Here is a 15175-nt window from a genome sequence, read left to right as displayed (position 1 = left end):
CCGCTCCATGTACAAGTACCTCTCCGCTGAATGTACAAGTGTCGACAGTACCTCTCCGCTCAATGTACAAGTACCTCTCCGCTCCATGTACAAGTACCTCTCCGCTCTCATGTACAAGTACCTCTCCGCTCCATGTACAAGTACCTCTCCGCTCAATGTACAAGTACCTCTGCGCTCCATGTACAAGTACCTCTCCGCTCAATGTACAAGTACCTCTCCGCTCAATGTACAAGTGTCGACAGTACCTCTCCGCTCCATGTACAAGTACCTCTCCGCTCAATGTACAAGTGTCGACAGTACCTCTACGCTCAATGTACAAGTGTCGACAGTACCTCTCCGCTCTCATGTACAAGTACCTCTCCGATCCATGTACAAGTACATCTCCGCTCCATGTACAAGTACATCTCCGCTCAATGTACAAGTACCTCTCCGCTCTCATGTACAAGTACCTCTCCGCTCCATGTACAAGTACCTCTCCGCTCAATGTACAAGTACCTCTGCGCTCCATGTACAAGTACCTCTCCGCTCAATGTACAAGTACCTCTCCGCTCAATGTACAAGTGTCGACAGTACCTCTCCGCTCCATGTACAAGTACCTCTCCGCTCAATGTACAAGTGTCGACAGTACCTCTACGCTCAATGTACAAGTGTCGACAGTACCTCTCCGCTCTCATGTACAAGTACCTCTCCGATCCATGTACAAGTACATCTCCGCTCCATGTACAAGTACATCTCCGCTCAATGTACAAGTACCTCTCCGCTCCATGTACAAGTACCTCTCCGCTCCATGTACAAGTACCTCTCCGCTCCATGTACAAGTACCTCTCCGCTCCATGTACAAGTACCTCTCCGCTCAATGTACAAGTACCTCTCCGCTCCATGTACAAGTACCTCTCCGCTCCATGTACAAGTACCTCTCCGCTCCATGTACAAGTACCTCTCCGCTCAATGTACAAGTACCTCTCCGCTCCATGTACAAGTACCTCTCCGCTCCATGTACAAGTACCTCTCCGCTCCATGTACAAGTACCTCTCCGCTCAATGTACAAGTACCTCTCCGCTCCCTGTACAAGTACATCTCCGCTCCATGTACAAGTACCTCTCCGCTCCATGTACAAGTACCTCTCCGCTCAATGTACAAGTGTCGACAGTACCTCTCCGCTCCATGTACAAGTACCTCTCCGCTCCATGTACAAGTACCTCTCCGCTCAATGTACAAGTGTCGACAGTACCTCTCCGCTCCATCTACAAGTACCTCTCCGCTCAATGTACAAGTACCTCTCCGCTGAATGTACAAGTACCTCTCCGCTCCATGTACAAGTACCTCTCCGCTCCATGTACAAATACCTCTCCGCTCCATGTACAAGTACCTCTCCGCTCCATGTACAAGCACCTCTCCGCTACATGTACAAGTACCTCTCCGCTCAATGTACAAGTACCTCTCCGCTCCATGTACAAATACCTATCCGCTCCATGTACAAATACCTCTCCGCTCCATGTACAAGTACCTCTCCGCTCCATGTACCAGTACCTCTCCGCTCAATGTACAAGTACATCTCCGCTCAATGTACAAGTACATCTCCGCTCAATGTACAAGTACGTCTCCGCTCAATGTACAAGTACCTCTCCGCTCAATGTACAAGTACCTCTCCGCTCCATGTACAAGTACCTCTCCGCTCAATGTACAAGTACATCTCCGCTCCATGTACCAGTACCTCTCCGCTCAATGTACAAGTACCTCTCCGCTCAATGTACAAGTACATCTCCGCTCCATGTACAAGTACGTCTCCGCTCAATGTATAAGTACCTCTCCGCTCAATGTATAAGTACCTCTCCGCTCCATGTACAAGTACCTCTCCGCTCCATGTACAAGTACATCTCCGCTCCATGTACAAGTACATCTCCGCTCCATGTACAAGTACCTCTCCGCTCCATGTACAAGTACCTCTCCGCTCCATGTACAAGTACATCTCCGCTCCATGTACAAGTACCTCTCCGCTCAATGTACAAGTACATCTCCGCTCCATGTACAAGTACATCTCCGCTCCATGTACAAGTACCTCTCCGCTCAATGTACAAGTACATCTCCGCTCCATGTACAAGTACATCTCCGCTCCATGTACAAGTACCTCTCCGCTCAATGTACAAGTACATCTCCGCTCCATGTACCAGTACCTCTCCGCTCAATGTACAAGTACATCTCCACTCCATGTACAAGTACCTCTCCGCTCAATGTACAAGTACATCTCCGCTCCATGTACCAGTACCTCTCCGCTCAATGTACAAGTACATCTCCACTCCATGTACAAGTACCTCTCCGCTCAATGTACAAGTACATCTCCGCTCCATGTACCAGTACCTCTCCGCTCAATGTACAAGTACATCTCCGCTCCATGTACAAGTACCTCTCCGCTCAATGTACAAGTACCTCTCCGCTCAATGTACAAGTACATCTCCGCTCCATGTACCAGTACCTCTCCGCTCAATGTACAAGTACATCTGCGCTCCATGTAGGGCTGGGTATCGTTCAAAATTTTTCGATATCGATACCGTTTCGATACTTGGATTTCGATACCGGTTCCTGAACGATACTTTTTTCGATACCAATTTTTAGAAAAATCCATTTTAACAAAAATAAAACTGCATTACACATTGAAATTATTTTACAAATCTTTAGTTTCCCCCCATCTTAAGTTTTACAGCAGAAAAAAATAAAACCTACTGTATTTAACATAACTTTAAGTTCTCTAAACGTATTGCCGTCCCTACAAAAAATATTGGAGTACTACAAAGGAAAGAAATGTAGCTAAAACAAATAAATCAGTGGAATAGTTTTCAGTGCAAAACAGAGAGTTGCAAATCAGGGTTTAATGCTCACTGATGCAACAGAACTCTATTCTTGTACAAACTGATGAGATGGCTCCACTTCATGCATGGAAGACTAGTTGAGCATTGACTAGCCTATCAATATAGCCTTATATGCCACAAAGTGAATCGCATTTATATTCAACAAACTATCATGACATCAGCGTTTGTTAACGAGTTGCTAAAAATACATGGGCGATAACTGCCCGCTTGCACATAACGCTAATTAATTAAACATTAACGCTAGCGTTGCAGATCAGTGTGCTCACTGCTGCAACAGAACGTCATTCTTGTCAAATCTGACGAGACAGCTCAACTTCACTGACTAGCCAATCAATATAAATGAATCGCATTTACATTCAACAAACTATCATGACATCAGCGTTTGTTAACGAGTTGCTAAAAATACACAATGCCCGCTTGCGCATAACGTTACGGCGGCAATTAATTAAACGATCTAATGCTACAACTCACAGCCAGATGCATGGATTTGTCAGACTGAGGGATCTGATAACCGCTAACTTGCGGTAAGCTGAGCTGACCCACCTCTCAATTATTTATCTTGTCTGTGGAAACCAGTCCGTGTTGTTTCTGTTTCTTTTCCTGCTTTTCATCATCTTCGCCATATGGTAATCCAGGATAGGAGTAGCTTGAGTGGCTAACTTCTTGTATACTATCCGCACCGCACGCCTGGCTCACAGTCACAACAAACACACCGGCTAAAGTGGGCGTAACGTTTCCTGCATGCCTCTACATGACAGCCAATCACCAGCCGTATTAGAGCGCGGCGTGCAAGCATGTCGCATGCTTATAGGCTCAATGACGCTGTTTTGTTTTGGTATCGAAAATTGGTATCGATTGACAAGGGAGGCTTCGATACCCCTTAGTATCGATGTTTCCATTTCGGTGCCAAGTAAGTATCGAAACTCGATACCCAGCCCTAGCTCCATGTACAAGTACCTCTCCGCTCAATGTACAAGTACCTCTCCGCTCAATGTACAAGTACCTCTCCGCTCCATGTACAAGTACCTCTCCGCTCCATGTACAAGTACCTCTCCGCTCCATGTACAAGTACCTCTCCGCTCCATGTACAAGTACATCTCTGCTCCATGTACAAGTACCTCTCCGCTCAATGTACAAGTACATCTCCGCTCCATGTACAAGTACCTCTCCGCTCCATGTACAAGTACATCTCCGCTCCATGTACAAGTACCTCTCCGCTCCATGTACAAGTACCTCTCCGCTCAATGTACAAGTACATCTCCGCTCCATGTACAAGTACATCTCTGCTCCATGTACAAGTACCTCTCCGCTCAATGTACAAGTACATCTCCGCTCCATGTACAAGTACCTCTCCGCTCCATGTACAAGTACCTCTCCGGTCCATGTACAAGTACCTCTCCGCTCCATGTACAAGTACCTCTCCGCTCCATGTACAAGTACCTCTCCGCTCAATGTCAAGTGTCGACAGTACCTCTCCGCTCCATGTACAAATACCTCTCCGCTCTCATGTACAAGTACCTCTCCGCTCCATGTACAAGTACCTCTCCGCTCAATGTCAAGTGTCGACAGTACCTCTCCGCTCCATGTACAAATACCTCTCCGCTCCATGTACAAGTACCTCTCCGCTCTCATGTACAAGTACCTCTCCGCTCCATGTACAAGTAGCTCTCCGCTCAATGTACAAGTGTCGACAGTACCTTTCCGCTCCATGTACAAATACCTCTCCGCTCTCATGTACAAGTACCTCTCCGCTCCATGTACAAGTACCTCTCCGCTCAATGTACAAATACCTCTCCGCTCCATGTATAAGTACCTCTCCGCTCTATGTACAAGTACCTCTCCGCTCCATGTACAAGTACCTCTCCGCTCAATGTACAAATACCTCTCCGCTCCATGTACAAGTAGCTCTCCGCTGAATGTACAAGTGTCGACAGTACCTCTCCGCTCAATGTACAAGTACCTCTCCGCTCAATGTACAAATACCTCTCCGCTCCATGTACAAGTACCTCTCCGCTCAATGTCAAGTATCGACAGTACCTCTCCGCTCCATGTACAAGTACCTCTCCGCTGAATGTACAAGTGTCGACAGTACCTCTCCGCTCAATGTACAAGTACCTCTCCGCTCCATGTACAAGTACCTCTCCGCTCTCATGTAGAAGTACCTCTCCGCTCCATGTACAAGTACCTCTCCGCTCAATGTACAAGTACCTCTGCGCTCCATGTACAAGTACCTCTCCGCCCAATGTACAAGTACCTCTCCGCTCAATGTACAAGTGTCGACAGTACCTCTCCGCTCCATGTACAAGTACCTCTCCGCTCAATGTACAAGTGTCGACAGTACCTCTACGCTCAATGTACAAGTGTCGACAGTACCTCTCCGCTCTCATGTACAAGTACCTCTCCGATCCATGTACAAGTACATCTCCGCTCCATGTACAAGTACATCTCCGCTCAATGTACAAGTACCTCTCCGCTCCATGTACAAGTACCTCTCCGCTCCATGTACAAGTACCTCTCCGCTCCATGTACAAGTACCTCTCCGCTACATGTACAAGTACCTCTCCGCTCAATGTACAAGTACCTCTCCGCTCCATGTACAAGTACCTCTCCGCTCAATGTACAAGTACCTCTCCGCTCCATGTACAAGTACCTCTCCGCTCCATGTACAAGTACCTCTCCGCTCCATGTACAAGTACCTCTCCGCTCAATGTCAAGTATCGACAGTACCTCTCCGCTCCATGTACAAGTACCTCTCCGCTGAATGTACAAGTGTCGACAGTACCTCTCCGCTCAATGTACAAGTACCTCTCCGCTCCATGTACAAGTACCTCTCCGCTCTCATGTACAAGTACCTCTCCGCTCCATGTACAAGTACCTCTCCGCTCAATGTACAAGTACCTCTGCGCTCCATGTACAAGTACCTCTCCGCTCAATGTACAAGTACCTCTCCGCTCAATGTACAAGTGTCGACAGTACCTCTCCGCTCCATGTACAAGTACCTCTCCGCTCAATGTACAAGTGTCGACAGTACCTCTACGCTCAATGTACAAGTGTCGACAGTACCTCTCCGCTCTCATGTACAAGTACCTCTCCGATCCATGTACAAGTACATCTCCGCTCCATGTACAAGTACATCTCCGCTCAATGTACAAGTACCTCTCCGCTCTCATGTACAAGTACCTCTCCGCTCCATGTACAAGTACCTCTCCGCTCAATGTACAAGTACCTCTGCGCTCCATGTACAAGTACCTCTCCGCTCAATGTACAAGTACCTCTCCGCTCAATGTACAAGTGTCGACAGTACCTCTCCGCTCCATGTACAAGTACCTCTCCGCTCAATGTACAAGTGTCGACAGTACCTCTACGCTCAATGTACAAGTGTCGACAGTACCTCTCCGCTCTCATGTACAAGTACCTCTCCGATCCATGTACAAGTACATCTCCGCTCCATGTACAAGTACATCTCCGCTCAATGTACAAGTACCTCTCCGCTCCATGTACAAGTACCTCTCCGCTCCATGTACAAGTACCTCTCCGCTCCATGTACAAGTACCTCTCCGCTCCATGTACAAGTACCTCTCCGCTCAATGTACAAGTACCTCTCCGCTCCATGTACAAGTACCTCTCCGCTCCATGTACAAGTACCTCTCCGCTCCATGTACAAGTACCTCTCCGCTCAATGTACAAGTACCTCTCCGCTCCATGTACAAGTACCTCTCCGCTCCATGTACAAGTACCTCTCCGCTCCATGTACAAGTACCTCTCCGCTCAATGTACAAGTACCTCTCCGCTCCCTGTACAAGTACATCTCCGCTCCATGTACAAGTACCTCTCCGCTCCATGTACAAGTACCTCTCCGCTCAATGTACAAGTGTCGACAGTACCTCTCCGCTCCATGTACAAGTACCTCTCCGCTCCATGTACAAGTACCTCTCCGCTCAATGTACAAGTGTCGACAGTACCTCTCCGCTCCATCTACAAGTACCTCTCCGCTCAATGTACAAGTACCTCTCCGCTGAATGTACAAGTACCTCTCCGCTCCATGTACAAGTACCTCTCCGCTCCATGTACAAATACCTCTTTGCTCCATGTACAAGTACCTCTCCGCTCCATGTACAAGCACCTCTCCGCTACATGTACAAGTACCTCTCCGCTCAATGTACAAGTACCTCTCCGCTCCATGTACAAATACCTATCCGCTCCATGTACAAATACCTCTCCGCTCCATGTACAAGTACCTCTCCGCTCCATGTACCAGTACCTCTCCGCTCAATGTACAAGTACATCTCCGCTCAATGTACAAGTACATCTCCGCTCAATGTACAAGTACGTCTCCGCTCAATGTACAAGTACCTCTCCGCTCAATGTACAAGTACCTCTCCGCTCCATGTACAAGTACCTCTCCGCTCAATGTACAAGTACATCTCCGCTCCATGTACCAGTACCTCTCCGCTCAATGTACAAGTACCTCTCCGCTCAATGTACAAGTACATCTCCGCTCCATGTACAAGTACGTCTCCGCTCAATGTATAAGTACCTCTCCGCTCAATGTATAAGTACCTCTCCGCTCCATGTACAAGTACCTCTCCGCTCCATGTACAAGTACATCTCCGCTCCATGTACAAGTACATCTCCGCTCCATGTACAAGTACCTCTCCGCTCCATGTACAAGTACCTCTCCGCTCCATGTACAAGTACATCTCCGCTCCATGTACAAGTACCTCTCCGCTCAATGTACAAGTACATCTCCGCTCCATGTACAAGTACATCTCCACTCCATGTACAAGTACCTCTCCGCTCAATGTACAAGTACATCTCCGCTCCATGTACCAGTACCTCTCCGCTCAATGTACAAGTACATCTCCACTCCATGTACAAGTACCTCTCCGCTCAATGTACAAGTACATCTCCGCTCCATGTACCAGTACCTCTCCGCTCAATGTACAAGTACATCTCCACTCCATGTACAAGTACCTCTCCGCTCAATGTACAAGTACATCTCCGCTCCATGTACCAGTACCTCTCCGCTCAATGTACAAGTACATCTCCGCTCCATGTACAAGTACCTCTCCGCTCAATGTACAAGTACCTCTCCGCTCAATGTACAAGTACATCTCCGCTCCATGTACCAGTACCTCTCCGCTCAATGTACAAGTACATCTGCGCTCCATGTAGGGCTGGGTATCGTTCAAAATTTTTCGATATCGATACCGTTTCGATACTTGGATTTCGATACCGGTTCCTGAACGATACTTTTTTCGATACCAATTTTTAGAAAAATCCATTTTAACAAAAATAAAACTGCATTACACATTGAAATTATTTTACAAATCTTTAGTTTCCCCCCATCTTAAGTTTTACAGCAGAAAAAAATAAAACCTACTGTATTTAACATAACTTTAAGTTCTCTAAACGTATTGCCGTCCCTACAAAAAATATTGGAGTACTACAAAGGAAAGAAATGTAGCTAAAACAAATAAATCAGTGGAATAGTTTTCAGTGCAAAACAGAGAGTTGCAAATCAGGGTTTAATGCTCACTGATGCAACAGAACTCTATTCTTGTACAAACTGATGAGATGGCTCCACTTCATGCATGGAAGACTAGTTGAGCATTGACTAGCCTATCAATATAGCCTTATATGCCACAAAGTGAATCGCATTTATATTCAACAAACTATCATGACATCAGCGTTTGTTAACGAGTTGCTAAAAATACATGGGCGATAACTGCCCGCTTGCACATAACGCTAATTAATTAAACATTAACGCTAGCGTTGCAGATCAGTGTGCTCACTGCTGCAACAGAACGTCATTCTTGTCAAATCTGACGAGACAGCTCAACTTCACTGACTAGCCAATCAATATAAATGAATCGCATTTACATTCAACAAACTATCATGACATCAGCGTTTGTTAACGAGTTGCTAAAAATACACAATGCCCGCTTGCGCATAACGTTACGGCGGCAATTAATTAAACGATCTAATGCTACAACTCACAGCCAGATGCATGGATTTGTCAGACTGAGGGATCTGATAACCGCTAACTTGCGGTAAGCTGAGCTGACCCACCTCTCAATTATTTATCTTGTCTGTGGAAACCAGTCCGTGTTGTTTCTGTTTCTTTTCCTGCTTTTCATCATCTTCGCCATATGGTAATCCAGGATAGGAGTAGCTTGAGTGGCTAACTTCTTGTATACTATCCGCACCGCACGCCTGGCTCACAGTCACAACAAACACACCGGCTAAAGTGGGCGTAACGTTTCCTGCATGCCTCTACATGACAGCCAATCACCAGCCGTATTAGAGCGCGGCGTGCAAGCATGTCGCATGCTTATAGGCTCAATGACGCTGTTTTGTTTTGGTATCGAAAATTGGTATTGATTGACAAGGGAGGCTTCGATACCCCTTAGTATCGATGTTTCCATTTCGGTGCCAAGTAAGTATCGAAACTCGATACCCAGCCCTAGCTCCATGTACAAGTACCTCTCCGCTCAATGTACAAGTACCTCTCCGCTCAATGTACAAGTACCTCTCCGCTCCATGTACAAGTACCTCTCCGCTCCATGTACAAGTACCTCTCCGCTCCATGTACAAGTACCTCTCCGCTCCATGTACAAGTACATCTCTGCTCCATGTACAAGTACCTCTCCGCTCAATGTACAAGTACATCTCCGCTCCATGTACAAGTACCTCTCCGCTCCATGTACAAGTACATCTCCGCTCCATGTACAAGTACCTCTCCGCTCCATGTACAAGTACCTCTCCGCTCAATGTACAAGTACATCTCCGCTCCATGTACAAGTACATCTCTGCTCCATGTACAAGTACCTCTCCGCTCAATGTACAAGTACATCTCCGCTCCATGTACAAGTACCTCTCCGCTCCATGTACAAGTACCTCTCCGGTCCATGTACAAGTACCTCTCCGCTCCATGTACAAGTACCTCTCCGCTCCATGTACAAGTACCTCTCCGCTCAATGTCAAGTGTCGACAGTACCTCTCCGCTCCATGTACAAATACCTCTCCGCTCTCATGTACAAGTACCTCTCCGCTCCATGTACAAGTACCTCTCCGCTCAATGTCAAGTGTCGACAGTACCTCTCCGCTCCATGTACAAATACCTCTCCGCTCCATGTACAAGTACCTCTCCGCTCTCATGTACAAGTACCTCTCCGCTCCATGTACAAGTAGCTCTCCGCTCAATGTACAAGTGTCGACAGTACCTTTCCGCTCCATGTACAAATACCTCTCCGCTCTCATGTACAAGTACCTCTCCGCTCCATGTACAAGTACCTCTCCGCTCAATGTACAAATACCTCTCCGCTCCATGTATAAGTACCTCTCCGCTCTATGTACAAGTACCTCTCCGCTCCATGTACAAGTACCTCTCCGCTCAATGTACAAATACCTCTCCGCTCCATGTACAAGTAGCTCTCCGCTGAATGTACAAGTGTCGACAGTACCTCTCCGCTCAATGTACCAGTACCTCTCCGCTCAATGTACAAATACCTCTCCGCTCCATGTACAAGTACCTCTCCGCTCAATGTCAAGTATCGACAGTACCTCTCCGCTCCATGTACAAGTACCTCTCCGCTGAATGTACAAGTGTCGACAGTACCTCTCCGCTCAATGTACAAGTACCTCTCCGCTCCATGTACAAGTACCTCTCCGCTCTCATGTACAAGTACCTCTCCGCTCCATGTACAAGTACCTCTCCGCTCAATGTACAAGTACCTCTGCGCTCCATGTACAAGTACCTCTCCGCTCAATGTACAAGTACCTCTCCGCTCAATGTACAAGTGTCGACAGTACCTCTCCGCTCCATGTACAAGTACCTCTCCGCTCAATGTACAAGTGTCGACAGTACCTCTACGCTCAATGTACAAGTGTCGACAGTACCTCTCCGCTCTCATGTACAAGTACCTCTCCGATCCATGTACAAGTACATCTCCGCTCCATGTACAAGTACATCTCCGCTCAATGTACACGTACCTCTCCGCTCCATGTACAAGTACCTCTCCGCTCCATGTACAAGTACCTCTCCGCTCCATGTACAAGTACCTCTCCGCTCCATGTACAAGTACCTCTCCGCTCAATGTACAAGTACCTCTCCGCTCCATGTACAAGTACCTCTCCGCTCAATGTACAAGTACCTCTCCGCTCCATGTACAAGTACCTCTCCGCTCCATGTACAAGTACCTCTCCGCTCCATGTACAAGTACCTCTCCGCTCAATGTCAAGTATCGACAGTACCTCTCCGCTCCATGTACAAGTACCTCTCCGCTGAATGTACAAGTGTCGACAGTACCTCTCCGCTCAATGTACAAGTACCTCTCCGCTCCATGTACAAGTACCTCTCCGCTCTCATGTACAAGTACCTCTCCGCTCCATGTACAAGTACCTCTCCGCTCAATGTACAAGTACCTCTGCGCTCCATGTACAAGTACCTCTCCGCTCAATGTACAAGTACCTCTCCGCTCAATGTACAAGTGTCGACAGTACCTCTCCGCTCCATGTACAAGTACCTCTCCGCTCAATGTACAAGTGTCGACAGTACCTCTACGCTCAATGTACAAGTGTCGACAGTACCTCTCCGCTCTCATGTACAAGTACCTCTCCGATCCATGTACAAGTACATCTCCGCTCCATGTACAAGTACATCTCCGCTCAATGTACAAGTACCTCTCCGCTCCATGTACAAGTACCTCTCCGCTCCATGTACAAGTACCTCTCCGCTCCATGTACAAGTACCTCTCCGCTCCATGTACAAGTACCTCTCCGCTCAATGTACAAGTACCTCTCCGCTCCATGTACAAGTACCTCTCCGCTCCATGTACAAGTACCTCTCCGCTCCATGTACAAGTACCTCTCCGCACCATGTACAAGTACCTCTCCGCTCAATGTACAAGTACCTCTCCGCTCCCTGTACAAGTACATCTCCGCTCCATGTACAAGTACCTCTCCGCTCCATGTACAAGTACCTCTCCGCTCAATGTACAAGTGTCGACAGTACCTCTCCGCTCCATGTACAAGTACCTCTCCGCTCCATGTACAAGTACCTCTCCGCTCAATGTACAAGTGTCGACAGTACCTCTCCGCTCCATCTACAAGTACCTCTCCGCTCAATGTACAAGTACCTCTCCGCTGAATGTACAAGTACCTCTCCGCTCCATGTACAAGTACCTCTCCGCTCCATGTACAAATACCTCTCCGCTCCATGTACAAGTACCTCTCCGCTCCATGTACAAGCACCTCTCCGCTACATGTACAAGTACCTCTCCGCTCCATGTACAAGTACCTCTCCGCTCCATGTACAAGTACCTCTCCGCTCAATGTACAAGTACCTCTCCGCTCCATGTACAAATACCTCTCCGCTCAATGTACAAATACCTCTCCGCTCCATGTACAAGTAGCTCTCCGCTGAATGTACAAGTGTCGACAGTACCTCTCCGCTCAATGTACCAGTACCTCTCCGCTCAATGTACAAATACCTCTCCGCTCCATGTACAAGTACCTCTCCGCTCAATGTCAAGTATCGACAGTACCTCTCCGCTCCATGTACAAGTACCTCTCCGCTGAATGTACAAGTGTCGACAGTACCTCTCCGCTCAATGTACAAGTACCTCTCCGCTCCATGTACAAGTACCTCTCCGCTGAATGTACAAGTACCTCTCCGCTCCATGTACAAGTACCTCTCCGCTCAATGTACAAGTACCTCTGCGCTCCATGTACAAGTACCTCTCCGCTCAATGTACAAGTACCTCTCCGCTCAATGTACAAGTGTCGACAGTACCTCTCCGCTCCATGTACAAGTACCTCTCCGCTCAATGTACAAGTGTCGACAGTACCTCTACGCTCAATGTACAAGTGTCGACAGTACCTCTCCGCTCTCATGTACAAGTACCTCTCCGATCCATGTACAAGTACATCTCCGCTCCATGTACAAGTACATCTCCGCTCAATGTACAAGTACCTCTCCGCTCCATGTACAAGTACCTCTCCGCTCCATGTACAAGTACCTCTCCGCTCCATGTACAAGTACCTCTCCGCTCCATGTACAAGTACCTCTCCGCTCAATGTACAAGTACCTCTCCGCTCCATGTACAAGTACCTCTCCGCTCAATGTACAAGTACCTCTCCGCTCCATGTACAAGTACCTCTCCGCTCCATGTACAAGTACCTCTCCGCTCCATGTACAAGTACCTCTCCGCTCAATGTCAAGTATCGACAGTACCTCTCCGCTCCATGTACAAGTACCTCTCCGCTGAATGTACAAGTGTCGACAGTACCTCTCCGCTCAATGTACAAGTACATCTCCGCTCCATGTACAAGTACCTCTCCGCTCTCATGTACAAGTACCTCTCCGCTCCATGTACAAGTACCTCTCCGCTCAATGTACAAGTTCCTCTGCGCTCCATGTACAAGTACCTCTCCGCTCAATGTACAAGTACCTCTCCGCTCAATGTACAAGTGTCGACAGTACCTCTCCGCTCCATGTACAAGTACCTCTCCGCTCAATGTACAAGTGTCGACAGTACCTCTACGCTCAATGTACAAGTGTCGACAGTACCTCTCCGCTCTCATGTACAAGTACCTCTCCGATCCATGTACAAGTACATCTCCGCTCCATGTACAAGTACATCTCCGCTCAATGTACAAGTACCTCTCCGCTCCATGTACAAGTACCTCTCCGCTCCATGTACAAGTACCTCTCCGCTCCATGTACAAGTACCTCTCCGCTCCATGTACAAGTACCTCTCCGCTCAATGTACAAGTACCTCTCCGCTCCATGTACAAGTACCTCTCCGCTCCATGTACAAGTACCTCTCCGCTCCATGTACAAGTACCTCTCCGCTCCATGTACAAGTACCTCTCCGCTCAATGTACAAGTACCTCTCCGCTCCCTGTACAAGTACATCTCCGCTCCATGTACAAGTACCTCTCCGCTCCATGTACAAGTACCTCTCCGCTCAATGTACAAGTGTCGACAGTACCTCTCCGCTCCATGTACAAGTACCTCTCCGCTCCATGTACAAGTACCTCTCCGCTCAATGTACAAGTGTCGACAGTACCTCTCCGCTCCATCTACAAGTACCTCTCCGCTCAATGTACAAGTACCTCTCCGCTGAATGTACAAGTACCTCTCCGCTCCATGTACAAGTACCTCTCCGCTCCATGTACAAATACCTCTCCGCTCCATGTACAAGTACCTCTCCGCTCCATGTACAAGCACCTCTCCGCTACATGTACAAGTACCTCTCCGCTCCATGTACAAGTACCTCTCCGCTCCATGTACAAGTACCTCTCCGCTCAATGTACAAGTACCTCTCCGCTCCATGTACAAATACCTCTCCGCTCCATGTACAAATACCTCTCCGCTCCATGTACAAGTACCTCTCCGCTCCATGTACCAGTACCTCTCCGCTCAATGTACAAGTACATCTCCGCTCAATGTACAAGTACATCTCCGCTCAATGTACAAGTACGTCTCCGCTCAATGTACAAGTACCTCTCCGCTCAATGTACAAGTACCTCTCCGCTCCATGTACAAGTACCTCTCCGCTCAATGTACAAGTACATCTCCGCTCCATGTACCAGTAACTCTCCGCTCAATGTACAAGTACCTCTCCGCTCAATGTACAAGTACATCTCCGCTCCATGTACAAGTACGTCTCCGCTCAATGTATAAGTACCTCTCCGCTCCATGTACAAGTACCTCTCCGCTCCATGTACAAGTACATCTCCGCTCCATGTACAAGTACATCTCCGCTCCATGTACAAGTACCTCTCCGCTCCATGTACAAGTACCTCTCCGCTCCATGTACAAGTACATCTCCGCTCCATGTACAAGTACCTCTCCGCTCAATGTACAAGTACATCTCCGCTCCATGTACAAGTACATCTCCACTCCATGTACAAGTACCTCTCCGCTCAATGTACAAGTACATCTCCGCTCCATGTACCAGTACCTCTCCGCTCAATGTACAAGTACATCTCCACTCCATGTACAAGTACCTCTCCGCTCAATGTACAAGTACATCTCCGCTCCATGTACCAGTACCTCTCCGCTCAATGTACAAGTACATCTCCACTCCATGTACAAGTACCTCTCCGCTCAATGTACAAGTACATCTCCGCTCCATGTACCAGTACCTCTCCGCTCAATGTACAAGTACATCTCCGCTCCATGTACAAGTACCTCTCCGCTCAATGTACAAGTACCTCTCCGCTCAATGTACAAGTACATCTCCGCTCCATGTACCAGTACCTCTCCGCTCAATGTACAAGTACATCTGCGCTCCATG

The sequence above is a fragment of the Poromitra crassiceps genome (assembly GCF_964638095.1).
Source record: "Poromitra crassiceps genome assembly, contig: HAP1_SCAFFOLD_58, whole genome shotgun sequence".
Taxonomy (NCBI): domain Eukaryota; kingdom Metazoa; phylum Chordata; class Actinopteri; order Beryciformes; family Melamphaidae; genus Poromitra; species Poromitra crassiceps.
Note: the sequence above shows the minus strand (reverse complement) of the source record.